The 19,945-nt window shown below is 38.1% G+C and overlaps 1 protein-coding gene across 4 annotated transcripts in view; it reads left to right on the forward strand.

Moving 5' to 3' along the window:
* The first annotated feature begins 8,553 nt into the window (after positions 1–8,553).
* LOC114085504 (broad substrate specificity ATP-binding cassette transporter ABCG2-like) overlaps positions 8,554–19,945 on the forward strand; it is a 68,413-nt gene continuing 57,021 nt past the window's right edge. The window contains exon 1 of one of the 4 annotated variants that reach the window (XM_027926672.3): positions 8,554–8,821. The gene's annotated coding sequence lies outside the window, so the exon portion shown is untranslated. Of the gene's footprint in view, positions 8,822–10,324; positions 10,443–19,945 lie in introns of those variants that run through there. The other 3 variants (XM_027926670.2, XM_027926671.2, XM_071614553.1) reach the window with 3 other exon arrangements.

Consider the following 19,945-nt stretch of genomic DNA (forward strand, 5'->3'; position numbering starts at 1 on the left):
CCAAAAAAAAAAAAAAATTGAAGGATTTGACTGTATGAAAATGAAGGCAACATTGTCAAACTTACCAAATAGAGGACAGGTATTAACAGTATCCAGGACTGATAAGGGATTAATACTGAAAGGATTAATAATAAAGCCATACAAGAGATTTTTACAATCAACAAAAATGACCTTGACTCAACTGATAAACAGACGATGAACAAAAACATCCTTGTTTACCATTAAACCAAAATATATAAGCATGTGAGTAGGCAATTTATAAAAAGGGGAACAAGAGCTTAACAACTGTATGAGGGGATGATCAACCTTATTAGGAATCAGAAATGCAAAGTAAAATGAAGTCTTACTTTAAGACCATTCCTTTAAGAGATGAGGAAGCTGGATCATACCGATGCTGCTGAAGGTGTGGTTAAAACTGGTATCCTCAAGCTCCTATTGGAATTAAAGACTGGGAAGTCACTCTATGGGCAGCCTGACAGATCTGGGGAAAAGTATCTATACACTGGGGTTCCAGCACTCCAAACCCTATTATATACCCACAGAGAAACTTGTGAAAGTCAACAAGGGAATTGTGTATGTACAAAAATGTTTAAGTGGAGGCATTAGAAGCAACTGTTCACTGCAGGTCTGGGTGAATAAAATATGATGGTGGCTTGCTAGGAATTACAACACAATCATCAGAATAACTTGGTAGAACAATGTAATGCAAAATACACCTTAATAATATAAGGGAGACATTATCTATACTAAAAATCCACTTATTTAAACATATATCCCAAATTATCAGAATTGGCTGATATGAGGGAAAAGACAAGAAATGGGTATAGTCTGGAAATGAAGAAGAAAATATAATAGACATGAACTGAATAAGATATCTAGTATTGGAGTTGATGTGAAAAACATACGGCACAACATACTTCAAAAATATACATTGTGGCTGGGGATATAGTTCATTAGTGGAGCATTGAGCATTGTTTTTTAATCTGTCTTTGATTTTATGTGGACATTCACATTCAAGGGTGGGACCTGATGTCCCCTTCTAGTCATTCCTACTTGGTGCCTAGTTTTTGTTTCAAGGTATTCTCTCCCATTTTCTATGTGTTAAAGTATTTTTGAAGGTCGAGGGGGTCAGTTTTTGTGCAGAGGTTGTCACTTTGGTGTGTTGTTTCAGCTATGGAGTCTCTACTACATGATCTCATAATGTACCAGTTGCTTCCCAGCCCCTTCGGGAAAAGGGAAAGCAAGGCAATAACAACAATGGTGGTGATCAACATACAGCATTAGAATAAATGTTTGGTGTCTACTGTGGCATGTACACTAATAACTACCACATAAAGAGGACTGGCAGGGTCAGTCAGCATTTAGCAACAGCAATAACAATCAGTGAACACGAACTAGATATTGCATTAAAGTATACAGCAGATGTCAACTGTGCCCTCCCTAGTAGGAATAACCAAAGCAACATGAAAGATGGGGGCATGAATTATATAAATTAAATCATTCTTAAAGGTAAAATTATAGCTCATTAAGAGAGAAGAAAATGGGATAGGAAGGAAAAAGAAAGTTTAAAATATTCAAAAACTGCATGACCAATGTGATTCTGCAACCTGTACACTCAGAAAAATGAGAAATTATACCCTATCTGATTCAAATGTATGATATGTCAAGATCATTGTACTGTCATGTGTAACTAATTAAAACAAATAAAAAAGAAAAAATATTCAAAAGCCAAACAGTTAATCAGGAAAGAGGTAATTAGAGATGTCTATAAAGAAGCAGTAAGAAATAGCAAAAAGAAGTAAAATAAACAATGAGAGACAGAGACAAGAAGCATATTTGGTTATTGCAGGAGGAAGAGAGAAGGAAGAATAAGAGAAATAAAAACAAGAACCAAAACAAACAACAAAAAGATAAATCAGAGCATAACAGCAACAGTCAAAAGTCAAAGCAAGGTGAAATAAAAGGTTTAGCAAAGAAAAAGAAGGAAAAAGTGATAAAAATGAAGAGAAAAAGGTATACATGAATATCAGCAAGCCAATCAGCAAACCTTAACACACATACACACGCACACTAGTACTCATACTTGATAGAAAAAGAAGAAAAAAATATCTTAGGGGCAGAGAATAGAGGAGGAAGGAGAAGGGATGGGAAAGTGGAATGAAATTGACCAAATTATGCTGTGTACAAAATATGAATATATCACTGTGAATTGCATCTTTATCTATAAAGCACTAATTTTAAAAAGTATGAATAAATAAAAGCCAAACCAGTAGAATAGAGGAAGGGGAACAGGGTGAGGGAAAGGGGAATTACTGGGGACCAAAGTGGAGCAAACTATATTTCATGCATGTAAGATATGTCAAAATGGACCCCAATACTATGTAGAACTGTAATGCACCAATAAAAGCATAAAAATGAAGAGATTATCTCTGCTGAGGTGGTCAAAACTGTTGACAAGAATGGATGTTCACTGCTTATGTCTCACTGTCCTTTCTGTTTCTTCTTGGGCTGTGTACTCCTTTTGAAGAGTGAGGATTGCAGGTTGTTAAACCCTTTTTCTGTGAGTTGCTTACGAAGTTGTCATCTGGAGTGGTATGAAAACTACAGAACACTAAAGAAAAAAATGGAAAAAGACTTCAGAAGATGGAAAGATCTTCCATGCTCTTGGATAGGCAAAATTAATATTGTCAAAATGGCCATACCACCCAAAGCACTATACAGATTCAATGCAATTTCAATTAAAATCCCAACATCATTCCATTTAGAAATAGAAAAAGCAATCAGGAAATTCATTTGAAAAAATAAGACACCCAGAATAGCCAAAGCAATCCTCAGGAAGAAGAGTGAAGCAGGAGGCATCACTATACCAGATCTTAAACCATAGTACAAAGGTATAGTAACAAAAATGGAATGGTATTGGCACCTAAATAGACATGTAGACCAATGTAGAGAATAGAAGATACAGAGATAAACCCACATAAATACAGTTATCTTATATTAGACAAAAGTACCTAAAACATACATTGGAGAAAAGATAGCCTCTTCAACAAATGGTGCTAGGAGAACTGGAAATCCATATGCAGCAAAATGAAAATAAACCCCCATCTCTCACCATGCATAAAACTCAACTCAAAGTGGATCAAGGACCTGGGTACTAGACCAGAAACCCTGCGCCTAAAAGAGGAAAAAGTAGGGGGCTTAAGTTGTGGCTCAGTGGTAGAACACTTGCCTAGCACGTGTGAGGCACTGGGTTTGATTCTCAGCACCACATATAAATAAATAAATAAAGGTCCATCAGCAACTAATAAAAATTTAAAAAAAATTAAATAAAAGTGGGCCCAAATCTTCATCACATTGGATTAGGCCCTGATTTCCTTAACAAGACTCCTAAAATACAAGAAATACAATCAAGAATTGATGAATGGGATGGAATCAAACTAGAAAGCTTCCTCTCAGCAAAATAAACAATCAACGAGGTGAAAAGAACCTACATTTTGGGAGCAAATTTTTGCCACGTGCACATCAGATGGAGCACTAATCTCCAGGATATATAAAGAACCCAAAAAACTTAACACCAAAAATCCAAACAACCCAATGGATAAATGGGCTAAAGAGCTGAACAGACACTCCTTAGAAGATGATATACAATTGATCAACATTTTTAATTAGTAATTAGAGAAATGCAAATCAAAACTATCCTAAGATTTTATCTCAATGCCAGTCAGAATGGCAGTTATCAAGAAAACAGAGAACAATAAATGTTGACAAGGATGTGGGGGCAAAGGCACACTCATGTATTGCTGGTGGGACTGCAAATTGGTGCAACCAATCTGGAAAGCAGTATGGGGAGTCCTTAGAAAACTTAGAATGGAACCACCATTTGACCCAGCTATCCCACTCCTTGGTCTATACCCAAAGGACTTAAATTCAGCATACTATAGTAAAACAGCCACATCAATGTTTATAGCAGCTCAATTCACAATAGCTAAACTGTGGAGCCAATCTAGATGCCCTTCAATAGATAAATGGATAAAGAAACTGTAATGGAATATCACTCAGCATTAAAAGAGAATAAATTTAAGGCATTTGCAAGTAAATGGATGGATTTGGAGAATATCATGCTAACTGAAGTAAGCCAATCTCCAAAAAATCAAAGGCTGAATGTTCTCTCTGATAAGTGGATGCTGATCCATAATTGGGGGGTGGGGAGAGCATGGGGAAAACAGAGGAACTTTGATGGGGCAAAGGGGAGGGCAGGATAAGGAGGGTGCATGGGGGCAGGAAAGATGGTGGAACAAGATGGACATCATTACCATATGTACCTATATGACTGCACATATGGTGTGATGCTACATCATTTACAACCAGAGAAATGAAAAGTTGTGCTGCAATTGGGGACAATGAATCAAAATATATTCTGCTGTCAAAAAAAGTATATGAAATATTTAGAGAAGAAGTAAAAGTTAATAAAACAACAACAAACAAACAGCTGGACAGTGTGCCGTGTTGCACACCTGCAATCCCAGCAGCTCTGGAGGCAGGAGGATCGAAAGTTCAAAGCCAGCCTCAGCAACTCAGTGAGGCCCTAAACAATTCAGTAAGACTATGTATGTCTCAAAATAAAGTAGAAAAAAAGGCCTGGGGGTGTGGCAAAGTGATTAAGTGCTCCTGAGTTCAATCTGCAGTACAAAAAAAAAAAAAAAAAAAAAAGAAAAGAAAAAAGAAAGAAAAGACAGCTTGTTCTTGGCAAGATAAGTTTTGCAATAAATCAATCTTTCAAGCTCAAGCTGAGTAATGTGCTTGTCATGACACTTCATTAAGTGTTTTCTTATTGAATTCTCATATAGTCATTAGCCCATCAGGAGCCTTAGGAGGTCAATTTTATTCCAAAGGTATTGAGAGTATAGTCAAAAACCCATTCCAGAGCTCTCTGTCCACAAAGCCTGTGCCATCAGCCTTGAGTTTCCATGGCTGCCTTCCCTGGTAAGTGTCTGTACTCAGGGACTAAATGGTTGGAGATTCCCCCAGGGAATATTACAGCCAAAGGTAGACAAGTCTACCAAGTGCCTTCGTTTTCTCATATGAAATGGGTTTGATGCTATCTTGAGTTAAAAAAAAAAAAAAATATATATATATATATATATATATATATATATATATATATATATATATATATAAGTTGTAGGTGGATACAATACCTTCATTTTATTTATTTACTTTTATGCGATGCTGAGGATGGAACCCAGCGCCTCACACATGTGAGGCAAGTGCTCCACCACTGAGCTACAACACAGCCCTATCTTGAGGTGTTTTGAGAGTAATAAATGAGATAATATATGGGTGAACAGGTAATTTTTCTGGCACAGAGAAGTGGCACAGAGTAGTGGTTATGAGATGATGAAAGATTTTGGAAATGATACTAGAGATTAAAGGTGTGCTTATGCTTTGAAGAAGCTAGAAAAAGGGGCATGAGAGAGTATAATCACTTTCATAAATTGGATAAATATCTTTCATTATTATTCAGTGTTTGCCTCCTAATACTATGAATTTTCTATATTTGTTTCTAAATCTAGTACTAAGTAAAGTACACACAGGATGGCAGATGAAAGTAACTATGGTAATTCTGAAAGTAATAATGTGTCCTTAATTAATACCCAAGATATTGAGGGTACGAGTAACAAAGAAAAACCTCTGCAAATATGCACATGTACTAATAAAAACTTAAAAATCATAAATATACATTTGAGAAGGATGGGCTTTAAGCTAGACAGAAAACTGCCTCAATAGCTCACACCTTATTTATTTATTTATTTATTTTTTTGGTACCAGGGATTGAAACTTATTGGTGCTTAACCACTGAGCTACATCCCCAGCCTTTTTTTTTTTTTTTTTTTTTGAGACATAGTCTTGCAAAGCTGCTTAGGCCTTTGCTAAGTTGCTGAGGCTGGCTTTGAACTTGTGATCCTCTTGCCTCACCCCGCCCAACACCCCCATCCCCTGCCCCCTGCCAGCCACTGGAATTACAAGTGTGTACCTCCATGCCCAGAAATAGCTTGCACTTTCAATACTTTACTTTATGTGAGGGTTCTCTGGAAAAAAAAGAAATAGAACTACTGTGTGAGCCACCAATCTCATTAGGTTCATACATGAAGGTAGTGAAATCAGCATATTAAAGAGACCTCTGTGTTCTTATTCTTACTGCAGTGCTATTCAGAGTAGCAAAGGTATAGAACCAACCTAGGTATTCAGAACTGATATCATACAATGGGGCAAGCTCTACCAGTTGAGGACCAATTATTCTTTAACACAAGAATTTTTGGAGGATATTTAAGATCCAAATCATTGCAATAGGTAAAATGAAATCAAGGTTTGACTCTTGGTCATATTCATTCCTGCCTATGTGACCTGAGCAGTTGACTTAAACTTTATGAACTTCATTAGCTATCCCATGAGATTGTTGACATAAATAAAAATAACTCAAATTCATAGAGTGGGGGTGGTGGTGACACTTAACAACTGTCCAATAATGGTGTTACTTCCTCTCTAACTGGGTTGCTACAAAACATCTACTGAAAATTTGAGCACTTTAACAACTACTATCTTGTGGTGCAATCTAGTGATTATAGGTGTAATATGCTACAATTCCGATGTTATGATTAGCTGATAAAATTCTTCAAGGGGAAGGGATATATTTGATGTTTCTTTTGGATACAATGCTATATCTTATCAGGTTATTAAGACTTATCCAATTCTGTAACAATTTTCAGATATCATAAAATGCACATTGAATCCTGTATTAAATTATTTGGGGATTAAATACCATTTAGTTATCTATCATACACTCTTCCCTCATCTAACATGCAGATAATTAAAATTATTAAAGGAAAGAAGTTGATAATAGTGATCCCAACATGTGCATGTTTGGCAGTTCATCTCAAGCAAACAATTAATAATAAATATACACAATACACACAACTTGTGTAATGTATCAGGAAAAGTATGAATGATTTTCAGTACTCTTAGTTTGGTTCCCTGTTACCTTTATAATCCTTTTAAAATAGGACAAGAACAGTCTTCTCCAAATGTTACATGATCTATCATTTCTTAAACTATTGGACTTAAGTTAAAGGTTTAGAATTCTAACACATTCACATTCATGGAAGAAATACTGGAGATGAAGACGATCAGGAGGTGACATCTCCTTCCAAAAAAAAGAACTCATATTGTCCCTCAAGGAAGGCTGTCTTCTCACCTCTCACCAAGAGGTGGACACAAGTCTAATATACTTGGCAGAACATTGTGATTTCAGAGCCAATTGATGGGACAAAGCTGATGTGAAAGAGGGATGTTTGAACTCTCCCCAAACTATTTAAACAACTAAGTTGATCGCTTTCAGTTAACGTGAAACCAAAATGCACCTTGGATGGATTGATTAATATAAAACCTTCTGTTTTTGTTTTTCCTATTGTGCGTAAGAACCCATGTATTGACTTTCTGTTTTGAAATTTTCAGTATCTGTCATCACTTTCTGAAAAAGGGAAGCAACAGATTCCCTTGGGGGCAGCACCACCTACTGGAAGCAATGCCTTCCAGCTGGGAACCATATTTATTCGAATAGCCCTTTAACTGGCAAACGTGAACTTTCTCTCCTTTGACAGGACCTGGGTTGTCTCAGATGTCTCTGATTGACAGTTGTACATAACTCTAGGACTCAGCGCACCTTGAGTTTCCATAGAAAGTCTGGTGGCCCTTTTTCAGAATACAGTGTTCAGCCTTAATTGGATCCAATTATAGCAATTTTAATTATAACCCAACCCTTTGCCAATTAGCCAATCACATAGATTGCAACCAACCCCAAGCTCCTCCAATCAGGGTAAAGGGCAGTACTGCCTTGGGATATAAGCAGACACACTAGCTACCCAGGGTCTGTTGTTTTCCCTTCTGGCACAAATAAAAACTTTTGCCTTGCCACTCACTCTCTTCTAAGCATGTGTTTGATTTTTTTTTTTTTTTTTTTTGTGTGTGTATGTGGTTCTTCGTTATTTCTAATACAACGACCTCTAGTTTTGGAGTTAGGTGATTTGTGTCAGTTTCAGGTTTGCTCCAACCCCCAAAATCTGCCTAAGGTGTACATGAGTATAAGTATTGGTGCCTTGAGATCTTGGATAGCTACTGACTCTCCGGAGTTTAAATTCTTTTTATTTTTAATCTAGAAAATGAGCATATCTAAGGCTTGTATGAAGCCGAATTAAACAAATGTCTGGGAAGACAGTGCACACTGTAAAATGCCTGGAAACGTTACCGCTACATCAATTTTTAGTGGACCTGCGCGGTTTGTGCGCATGTCCTCTGTCTGTCCCTCTCCCTCCCCTTTTCTCCCTCTTAATGCTGCTTCTCTCTTTGTTAACCATCCATGCACCTTCTGTTCACTTTTTCTATCTGTAAAAAAACGGGAGTTTTTGATTGTGCCTGTGCACTCAGTGACCCGGGTTCTCAAGTCCTGGTGTTTATTTTGGCATTTAAGGTTCCCGCCCTCCTCCTTCCTTCCGCTTTGCTCTCCGCAGGGCAGGGCTGGCCGCGCTGGGGTGGTGGTGATTGTGTCCCAGCCAGGGAAAGGCCGCAAGGCACTCTGGTTCCCTCACCCTCAGTCTCGCGGTGAGTGCCCCCCTCTAGGGTAGCGGGCGTGGTGGGCTCTTTCTGGTCTTGGGAAGGGCTCTGCCACGGCTGCGGGCCGTGTCCAGGGTCCGCACACACAGCGTCTCCAGAGCCCTGGAGGAAAGGAGAGCCCCGCACGCTACCAGCCCCGCTCGCCACCACTGAGGTAGGCTTGATGCTTGTGACTTGTAAAATGGAAAGTGAATCGAGCGATTGCTGATTCACGTGGAGGCTGTATTGGGACCTCTCCTTAAGCAAGAAAGAAGGCGCAACTCTAAGAGTTATTATGCTGGCTCTTGGAATAAGGAAAGGGGCCAGTTTTTATCATGTGTAGGGGTTTGCAGGGATGGGCTTTGTGGAGTTTAGGAATTTTCACTGGTTTTGGGCACAGTTTCAAAGGGTATTCCTTTCCTGTGCAAACAGTGGGGCCTGGAGGTTTGGAGCCCAGGGGCATTTATGTTCCTCCAATCTGGACCACAGCCTGTATAAACCTTGTGGTATGTGTGAGTCCTGGAAGCTGTTAAGAGAATACGCAGATCAGGTAGAAGAGAGCACAAGTTATGCTGAGTAACACGTTAAAGGTGCTGAGAGTTTCTTTGCCTTTAGCCTTTTGTGGCTTAAGGTTTCAATTTTGAACCAACAGCGGCCAAAGTTTTCATTCTTTTGTGTTGTTTATGCTTGGAGATATGTTGGTGAAGGCATACTGGCTTTAGTGCATCTGGGAATTGTTGCAATGCTGGGGATGGAACCCCAGCATCTAGCAAGTGCTACACCCCAACCGTGGATCTAGCTTTTGTGGTCCATAAGACTGAAGAAGTAGTTAGGGAAGAACACACAAACACACACCATGCTTTTAATGGCTAACAGGCTATGAGTTAATTGTCCTAGAGTTTTTTTTTTTTTTGGTGGTGGTGGTGGTGTGTGGGGTTTGTGAGACTGTCTCATTTCCTCCCTCAGAGTTTCTACTCCTTTATCTCTTAAGATGCACTGTTTTTTCTGGGGATTGCTGATTGTCTCAGGGAGACTCATAAAGGAGGTAACCTGGAAAGGAGGCAGGGGTGTTGGGGGAAAGCTCTTCAGGAATTGCACAGAACAGATGCCTGACATTATTGTTGAGAGGAGGCTCCTTCTTGGGGCCTGTTTGGAAGGTCCACAAGATTCCTCTCAATGCTTATATCAAGGACTGTTAATGCTCTGCCTCTGTGCACACACATCCTGAAACTGGAGCTCAAACTGTGTGTGATTAGGCTGAGTGAGGAAATTTGTGTGGCAGGAAAAGTGGGTAGGTATTGTGTGCACTATTGTTAGAAAATAGCACAGATAGCAAGATTATCGGTGAAAAACAGGAAAGTAAGTTTAACTAATGTAACTATACTGGAGACACAGAAGACCAATGTTTCCAGCCCTGTCTTGGGTACTGACATGAGTTTCTAGATTATATAGACAAGGTGACCAGAAATACATGTCATCTTGTTCACACTGTGGTCTGGTTGATCATTATCTCAGGATTGGTCCAGTTGTTCAATCCTTACCTTGTCTTAGGTATGAAAGTTGCTGTTGCCTGCTGGGGGAGTGTAGGTTCTACTCATTGCAAGACATTTATTAGTTAAATGTCTTGTTCCCAGAATCCAAGGTCACTGATCCAAAGAAAAGGGCACAGATGCAAACTGGAGGAACAGAGGCCAAGATTTTTATCCCTGCTTTTAGTTGCGTATTGGACACTTAAAGGTGGGAAAAAAAGAGTCTAAGTCCTTGTTCATTGGAAGACCTGGTATCTTCATTTGAAAGTGAGTATGAAATACAAATTGACAGTTCAGAGTTGTTTTTCAGAAAATGATGTGGAGGTGCAACTGATTACCATTCTGGAAGTGTGTTATGAGTGGCTCAGTGAAGGTAAAAACCTTGCCTGTCTCCAAATGTGTGAAGGCAGAATGAATATGGGATGGATAAAATTTTCCCAAGCTTAGTTGTTACTCCAAGTGGAGGAGAAATTTTGTTTATATTTTAAAGGTATTGATGAATATATTCTGGTTATATTAATTTAGAATGGTATTGAAAACTGGATACTAAGTGTGTTGCTTGAAGTTACTTTTGAGGTTCCTTAGTTCTGGGGATTGAATCCAGGATCTCAGATATGCTGAGTGAGCACTCTATCCCTGTGCTATACTCAGAGCAAATGTGTCTCTCCTGAGGCTGGTATTGCCTTCCGTTTCATACTATTAGTATAATTATTACTAAAGAGAACCTAACTGTAGTTGCCAATTTAGTTTCCATCTTTTATGGAAAATAGTTGACATTGGCAGGATTTAGGTTTTTTTGTTTTCATATAAAATAGTACACATGAGGATGTATTTATTAGGCTCTGTAAGAAACCAGGAAAATTCTATTAGCTTAGTAGTTTAATTAAACTATATTCTGGCTAATAAATGAATGCATGTACTGGGAAGATATTCAGAGATCCTATCTTTGAGATGTTTGAAGTACCCTGTGAATTACAAGGTTTTCCCCCCTTACTGTCACTTGGGAGCAAGTCTTATTCTAAAAATAAAGGTTTTAGGAAATATTTTTGATCCCCATTATTTTTAAATTTAATATTATTATTATTATTTTTTGCTTTGTGTAAACTCAGAATAGCCCTTAATATTCAGAACATTTGGGATATTCTTCCTTTATTTTAGTTAAAATTTTACTCTCTGCTGATTAAATTCACAGTTGTAAATGGGTTCAGTTGAATTTCAAATCCATATTTATGTTAGTCATATTAGCAATAATTTTATCGCCAGGCAGTGCTATTAACATCCTGTGAAAGAGGTCAGAGTATACCCCTCACTGTTCCACAAATATTCAGAGTCAAATTGGTAGGGGATTAGGTTTCATTCAAAGCCAGTTTTGAAGGAAGTCACAAAAAGCTTTTAGTGTTTGTTTCAGATCATCTTTCATAGTCTCTAGGGTGAGGAAAGATTAAGAGAAGACCTGGCAAAATGAGAAAAAGGCAGGAGATATAAATATGCAGATTGAGTCAGTCTGTGCTAGACTGTCCTGGGCAGGGAGCAGTCTCCACACTCCACTTCCTTGGTGTCCCCCAGGCCATGGGTAGGGGCAGCCCCTCAGCTTTTAGTCTCAGCATGAGGAAATTATTCTCAATTTTAGAGGAGACCCCAATTTTAGACTTTTTCAGATGCCCCTGTGTAGTTCACCCCTCAGTTCTTGTGGGGATTTGGGATCCATGTCATCTGGCTGGCAGTCTAGTTTTGAGTCAGTGTGTAGAACTTGAACATTAGGCAAAACAGTTGCTTATTCCTTCAGGACTCAAATTCTGAACTGTTTAATAGTTGTATTTATGGGAAGGGCCTTAGCATTAGTCTTTGTAAGAACTCTTTTTCATAAGTCCTTGGCTATATGTTTTTAGTGATGTTTGACAAATGACTCCATGGATTTCCCCACCTCTGAATGATTTCCTCTGAAGTTACTACTGGTTATTTGCCAACATGGGGACCTTGTTCTGTTCTTTCATCTAAGAAGTCCCATGTAAGTTAATGACACAGTTGGAGTCAACATCAGAAGACCTCCTTTTAGTCAATTTTAAGCAACAAATGGTTTTGGGAAAGATCAGCTTCTAGGTCAGAAACACACACACACACACACACACACACACTATTAATAAGAGCAAAGAAATGGGGTCTGTACAATAGATTTGAATTAACAAATACAATACCATTAGTTCTATCACTTTCATCCAATCAAAGAAATCAACTTGTCTGTAAAAATAGTCCTGTCAGATCTGCACTAGATGGTGCTTATCTGCTAGAGTCCTTCTTATGGAAATCAAGGTTAATCACCATCTGGGTAGAAAGTTTAACTCACATTCCATAACACATTTAGAATTTAGGTACATTTTACAGTACTGTTAAAATTTTGAACATACCCTACATGAGTTAATGTCATGACACAAATTAAGAACACACACACACTCAGAGGTACTTTGTATAACCTCAAAATGAAAACTTTACAACTGAAAAGAAATTTTAAATTATTTAGTGTTAGTATCATATCTTATATCAAAATCTTTAATGTTAGATCTGTCTTGAGATGGGAGATGAATAGAATAGAATTGCTTCTTATTAACTAGACACAGAGCTCATAATATCTAACATAATTATAAACAATGTATAAGATAATATTAATTAGAGTACTTAGCAAGTTAGCAAGACAACTTAGTGATGTCTATAATACGTAGACAATCATGATTTAATGGTATAAAACAAGTCTTCATCAAGTTCACATTGCTTTGAAAAATAGCAGTTATTTAAATCTAATGCTCATTAAGTCTGCGATTTGATAGGAGAGACATAGGTCAAACCAAAAAAAATATTTTAAGGTAAAATTTTAACTTAAAAAAATCTCATTTTTGTCCTATGTAAGTCATTAAAAATGGAGAAAATAAAAGATATTTAAAATAATACAAATCTGTAAGAAATAAAATGATGATGACATATTAGAAAGGTAGATCTACATTTACTATCAAAAGTATTAATGCTTTTAGTGAAAAAGGTTCTATAATATTTTATTGAAGCAAACTAGACTTTTGACATCAAACATAGCATAAGATACATTTAACAGCTCTTCAGAACATCTTAAGTCAGTCAAGCATCTTGCATATTAGAATACCATATAAATTCATTTTAACAGCTCTCTTTAGATTACCCAAGGACATACAAAGCATTGAACATTATATCTTAAATATCTAGAGACAATTATCCCAATTGGTTAAAAAGAAATAATTAAGCCGGGCGTGGTGGTGCATGCCTGTAATCCCAGCAGATCAGGAATTTGAGGCAGGAGGATTGAGAGTTCAAAGCCAGCCTCAGCAACATCGAGGCCCACTCAGCAACTCAGTGAGACTCTCTCTCTAAATAAAATACAAAATAGGGCTGGTAATGTGGCTCAATGGTTGAGTGTACCTGAGTTCAATCCCTGGTATTCCCCCCCCCCCCCCAAAAAAAAGAATTACCAGATTTTAAAGATATCCTTATAATTAACAAATTCAAATTACTTGTTTTACATTTATTAAAGTCATGTGAATCAAAAGACAGCTGTGATAACTTAGCAGGTTTTAAGTTATGTCTTACTTATCTATAACTAAATTTAGTACCATGAAAAGAATGTATAATCATGTAACTACATAGGTGCATACAAGAAAATTTTAAATCGTACATTTATCATTTACTAGTTTTAAATGTGAGACTTTTGATCTGATATAGGAAATAGTTTATAAGTCATAAATTTGCATGTTTAAAGTCGAGGCCAATATAATTATTGAGACATTTTCATCTGAATTTCATCTTACTAACTAGTAAGTACTCCAGAAGCAAATGGCTTTGTCCAAGCCCTAAACTGCTCCCTGGAGTCTCAGAAAGCTCTCAAGCCCAAATGGTGAATAGAGAAATGTCCCATTTAGGTACAAAGCTACACATGATTGAGGTAAAATCCTTAGTGTGCACTCTTATGGGACAACCCATAGTATGGCTTATAAACCACGGCCAATAATCTCATTTTCCTTACCAATAAAGCAATTTAGGGTGAGTTGTGGTGGCACAGGCCTCTAATACCAGTGGTTCATGAGGTCGAGGCAGAAAGATTGCAAGTTCATAGCTAGCCTCAGCAACTTAGTGAGGCCCTAATCAACTCAGTGAGTGCCTGTTTTTAACAAAAATATAAAAAGGGCTGGAGATGTGGCTTAGTGGTAGAGTGGTTGCCTATCATGTGTGACGTATTGGGTTCAGTCCTCAGGTCTACGTGAAAAACAAAATGAATAAATAAAAAAAATTAAAAGTTATAAAAAAAGGGAGGACTGGGGATGTGGCTCAGTGGTTAAGTGTCCCTGGATTCAATCCCTTGTACAAAAACAACCAAACAAAAAACCCTGGCATTTCAGGTAGTCAAGGCTGAGATAGGAAGGAAAGGGATAATCCCAGGGTTTAAATTTCTCCAGCAGCTGTGGCAGTTTTCCCTGAGAACCTTGCCAGAGGTTCAGCTAGGTATGAGCATTTGAGCCACTCCCTTCTCAGAGATGCTGCCAGCTTGAGTTATGTTTCTCAAGTGCAGGATATTTCCTCCTGGAATGGCTTGCCAAAAACTGTTGGTGAGGAAGGCTTCTAAAAGAGAAGTGAGAAAAAATTATCTCACAATATACATAACCCATGCTAGACAGGCCTGGGCAGGGGTCAGTCTTCAATCTTAGCTTCTTTGGCTTCCCCTAGGCTGGGGCGGGGTCAGCATTTCAACCTTTACTCTCAGTATGAGTAAGTTGCTGTCAAGTTTAGAAGGGCCCCCAACTTCAGTCTTTTTCATTGTTAGTCCTACTAGCAATGGTATGGTCCTTTGTATATAACGAGACACCATTGGCTTGAGACAATATGCTCATGGATTAGAGGGTCTCTCTCAATAATTATGAGCCCTCTGTGGTTTTATAGAGCACATGCACACACACACTCTCACACACATTTTGTATACTGGATTATGATGGAAAAAATCTATTTCTTACTACAGGTCTCATCAGAATTTTTGAGAAGTTGTGCTACTATTCACTTATGATTTTCTGTTCACAATGTTAGTGTCTGTGATTATGATTATTGAACTATAAACTGGTAGGAAAGAGGATATTGACCTTAATGTGGTAGATGTACATTAGAAACATATTAGACCCAGTGCTGTGTGGCTTCCAGTAAATTCTTAGAGTTTCAGCTAGACATCTGCCTGTTCCTCTTATTTGTCCCTGGACTTCTGGATTGTAAAATTCTCAAATAACCCCTCTCTCCTGCTGTTCATCTTCCCATAGTGCCGGTTTGGTAGTGCTGGCCTTGTGATGGAGAGGAGAAAGAGTGGTGGCTCTCCTGGGCCTCTGCCCACCTTGCTGTGGAAATGAGGATCCTCCTCCTGCTAGAGTTCTATTCTTCTCTACCTCCACTCTCACCTTCTTGTGGGAACAGAGAGAGTTCTGCATCTCTGCATCCTCAGGGGTGTAGCTGGGAATCCTGGTGCTACTTCTATTTTTATAGTTCTTGAGTGTTTTGTGTCTGGTGCTACACTATAGGACAACAGATATAAATAAGATGTTCAGGAGCTTTCATATGCGACAGAGGAGGGGTTAAGTACAGTGTTGCCATCTTGCCTCTTGGATTATTACAGTAGTCTTTTATATGGTCTCCTTCCTTCATCCCCACCCCAACCTAAATTATTATGATCCTTATAAGTGTAATTACATCACTCAGAACTTTCTGGTGCCTCCCAGTCTTATTTGGAGTCAAAGCTGAAGTCATTAAGGTGGTCAGTTGTGGGCTCTGCCTTAGCTGCCCTTCCTCTGAACTTATCCCCTGTCCTCTTGATTTCCGTCACTCTTTGGGCCCTCTGATGAACCCCTTGGCTGGTCTTTAGACTAGCACTTGGACTTGCACTGCTACTCCAGATGGCTACCCTCAGGTGACTCCTCAAAAGCCTCACTTGACAACTCTTTCCTGACTACCTGTACTCTTGATTTTTTTCCCATTTTATCGGAGTGGGGACATTTTTCATAAGTAACCTTACGACATTGAAATTAAGGACAACTTCCTTATAAGTTTTTCTGCATCCTTTTTTTCATAGTGAGAATAAAGTTGAAGTGCTGCCTGCTCCACACGGGATGTGGGGAGTTGGGGGAGTGCAACTGAAGATAAGAATGGAGATTGTCCCCTTTCTAGACTGGTCTAGCCCAAGCTAACTGAATCTACATATGCATATTTCCCACTTTTTGTCTCGTTTTGCTGCTTTTTTCTTTTAAAATCATTCTTCATCGTAAAGCCTCTAAAGATGGAAATTTTAAAACAAAAAGTTTTTTTCTATCTGCTTTCAAAGCTGACTTAGAATAAAACCAATTTTCCTGCCAGTTTGACCTCACATATTCGTGGAGGGTTTTAAGTGGTGAAGCCTAACCTCTTCCCTGCATCTATAATATTAACACTCCATAATAACCTCATGGATTTCAGAGACAACCTCATGGATGTTGTGTTGTTCATTCCTGTCCCTCCAGTGCCTGCCATATGGTGCAAGCACAGGATATTCTAAATTGATTTTACAGGTGAGAAGTAGATTTGGAAGATTTAACTAGGTAGCTTTCTTACAAGTCACATGCCCAGTAAACTTAAAGGATATAAGAAACTCAAACTCCATCCCTGGATTAGGCAGCAAAATCCCTAGATTATGAGCAGTTCAGGAAAGGAGCACCTCAGTGTCCTCTGGAGAACTGCTGGCCAAGTTACAGATGAGATTAAGAAAATTTGAGATGCAACACACATATAAACTGTGCTTGGTTTCAGTCCTTTTAATTATAATTGGACTATGTATTTTCTGAAGTTTTGGCTTTCTATTACAGATTAATTTTGGGAAGATTCTTGCACATTTTGTGGGAAAATAAAAGGAAAATAGAATAGTCATGGAATTTTGTGCTCATTGGCATCTATTTAAAGAGAGGACTTATGTTAAGTTGAAAAAGGGACAGAAAAAAAAAATAAAAAAAGGGACAGAAAGGAGACCAGCCATTATCACAGACTATGGTAGAAAGAGGTTTTTTCTTTTTCCTTCACCTTCTTTTTTTTTGTTTGTTTGTTTTTCTTTCTTTTTTTTTAGTACATTTTTAAAATTTCAAGTAAGTTTATTTTTAATAGATCAAAACATAAACGTTATACATATTAATGGGCTACAAGATGAGATTTCAATACATGTACACATTGTGTAATGTTTAGATCAGGTTAAACATGTTCGTTTCCTCTAACATTTATAATTTTTTGTTGAAAACATTTAAAATTTTAACTTTTTGAAGTACACAGTACATACTTTTTATCTATGGTCCCTGTGCTGTACTTTAGCAGGGAAGTGGTTTTTCTTTGAGAGGTGATGGCAATGATCCTGATGGTCTCACTCACATGACTATTTTCAAAAGTTGGAAAACTACACTTAAAGAGGGTGAATTTTACTGTTTACCATACTTTTTTACTGTTGTTGTGTTTCCAATGAAAAAGACAAAAACAGCAAAGATTATGCTAAACTGTGAGTAGAGGGCATGAATGCCCTACAAAAACACACTTTTATCTTCTTTGGTAATAAGTCATCAATTTATTTGAGTCATTAATTTCCCAAAGATCCTCTGCTGGAAGGATCAGGATGTGAGGAGAAGGTAGGGACCCTTCTAAGAGGGCCAATGTCAAGACTTAGCTCCTGGGCAGGCATGCTGCTTTTGACAACCTTTGCTGATCTCTGTAACCTCACTTTCTTACTGCCTCTGAAAACGAAATTCCAACTGCATGCATTTCCCAATATCTCTTTCATTTTATGGACTTTGCATCATTTACTACGTCAGTCTTTTCTAGAAAGAGTCTTTTCTAAAAAGGAGAAACCTTTTTCTATTTACTTGATTTGTTTCCTCTAGAAACTGTAGACACTCCTGCTACCTAGGTTTTGTGTTCCACCAGGAACGGAGCTGTGTCTCCACTCGGTTATTAAATGAATGTGAGGTAGTAGGAATTGAGGTGGGTAGGGTATTCATGCTGGAAGTGATGCAGAACTTTAATTTGGTGATGACAGAAATAAAAACAAGTTAGCCTTCTACTTTGAGAAGGGACATACTGCACTGACCACAGTGTCAGACTGGCTCCTAGGACAAAGGGAAGGAGTTAATTTCATTCATGTGAATAAAAGGACCCTAGTTGGTCTTTTCTGGAACTGTCTTGGCACCCATCCCATTCAGGTGGGCTCTAATTATAAGTCAGTCCTATGTTAATGTGGGTACTATGGACAATGACCAAGCAAACTTCATCTTAGTGCACCTACAATACTACATAAATTTCCCTTTTGGTGTATATTTAGAAACTTATGGCCATAATTCCTAACTTTATAATAATCTCAGGGGTTAGCCCCATCCATCTTTCCTTCTTGACATATTTTTTAATTGGCTCCCTTTGTTCCCACCCATTTATTTTCAGGGTTAGTACATCTGTTGTTTTCCTATATATCACTCAATTATTCATTTTTTAAAAAAAATTTTTTTAGCTGTTGATGGACCTTTATTTCATTCATTTATTTATATGTGGTGATGAGAATCGAACCCCAGTGCTTCACACATGCTAAGCAAGTGCTCTACCACTGAGCTACAACCCTAGCCCTTATTCATGCGTTTTAAAGGCAATTTAAATAAACCCCATGACTCTGCTATATTGTTGGTTTGCATTCCACTGCCCATTATGAATTACTAACTAACAGCTTTTGTGATAGATAACACTTTTGAGGTGTGGTTTACTATGATAATTGTTGCCTAGGTTACTCTTCAAGCACCTAATGGACACTTTTGCTGAAAACATTGACTCTATACTTGGGCCTGCGGATGTTCAATAGGTGACAGAATGAAATGAAACTGCTTGTTGTGTCTCTTCTTTGTCTCCTTAACCATTGGGTCAGATTCTCCTCAGCCCTGTATATAGACATGTTGATCATTTGTGAAATGTTTCTCCCCTAACCATGATATAGGGACATTATAGTTCCCATGTCAGGAGCTTCCAGATAGGAACCGTGCACGCCCCTTAGCCTTGAGTGATGAGAATATGGAGATGTGTCAAGCCTGTCACGGGCTGTGTGTGTGTGTGAACTATGAGCACTGAACTCACTTTGCCCCTCTTTTTGGGCGGGCCTGGCTCTGGTCTTTTCACTTGTTTTGCCTATGACCCCCACACAGCTCATGAGATGGGCATGGCTTCCCTGGATGTCAGTCAATCTGCTCTGGAACTAAAAAGGTGACTTGTGAGCAAAGCTGCTTCTTCTCCATTCTTTGGCCACTGAATAAAGCCTTTCTTTCTCCCAAACATTCATCTTTAGTTTTTCTGGGGGATGTGCTTCCAAATCTAGATTCAGTAACCCTACCAGAATTGAACATCCCCAGAGGAGTTTTAAAAGTGTACTCCTTAACAGGATTGCTAGTGACTTTTCGCTAGTGATTATAACAACTGTGGATTATCATGATTTCATGTTTCTCTCTGTATGAATCATTAAGGATAAAGTATGAAGAGATCTGAAGGATTGAAAAATAGTGGACAATATAATATGAATACTTTTATGATAACTAACATCTGCTAGCACCTTCAGTTTTAAAATGCTGATATGATTTTTTGAAATTTCAGTTTCTCAGTAAAGTCTAAAGCTGATGCTTTTGTAAATATGGTTCTTTTATTTACTTGTAGGAGATAGCTGAGGGCAAAGAGCAAGAGAA

Source organism: Marmota flaviventris, chromosome 7 (genome assembly GCF_047511675.1).
Source record: "Marmota flaviventris isolate mMarFla1 chromosome 7, mMarFla1.hap1, whole genome shotgun sequence".
Classification (NCBI taxonomy): Eukaryota; Metazoa; Chordata; class Mammalia; order Rodentia; family Sciuridae; genus Marmota; species Marmota flaviventris.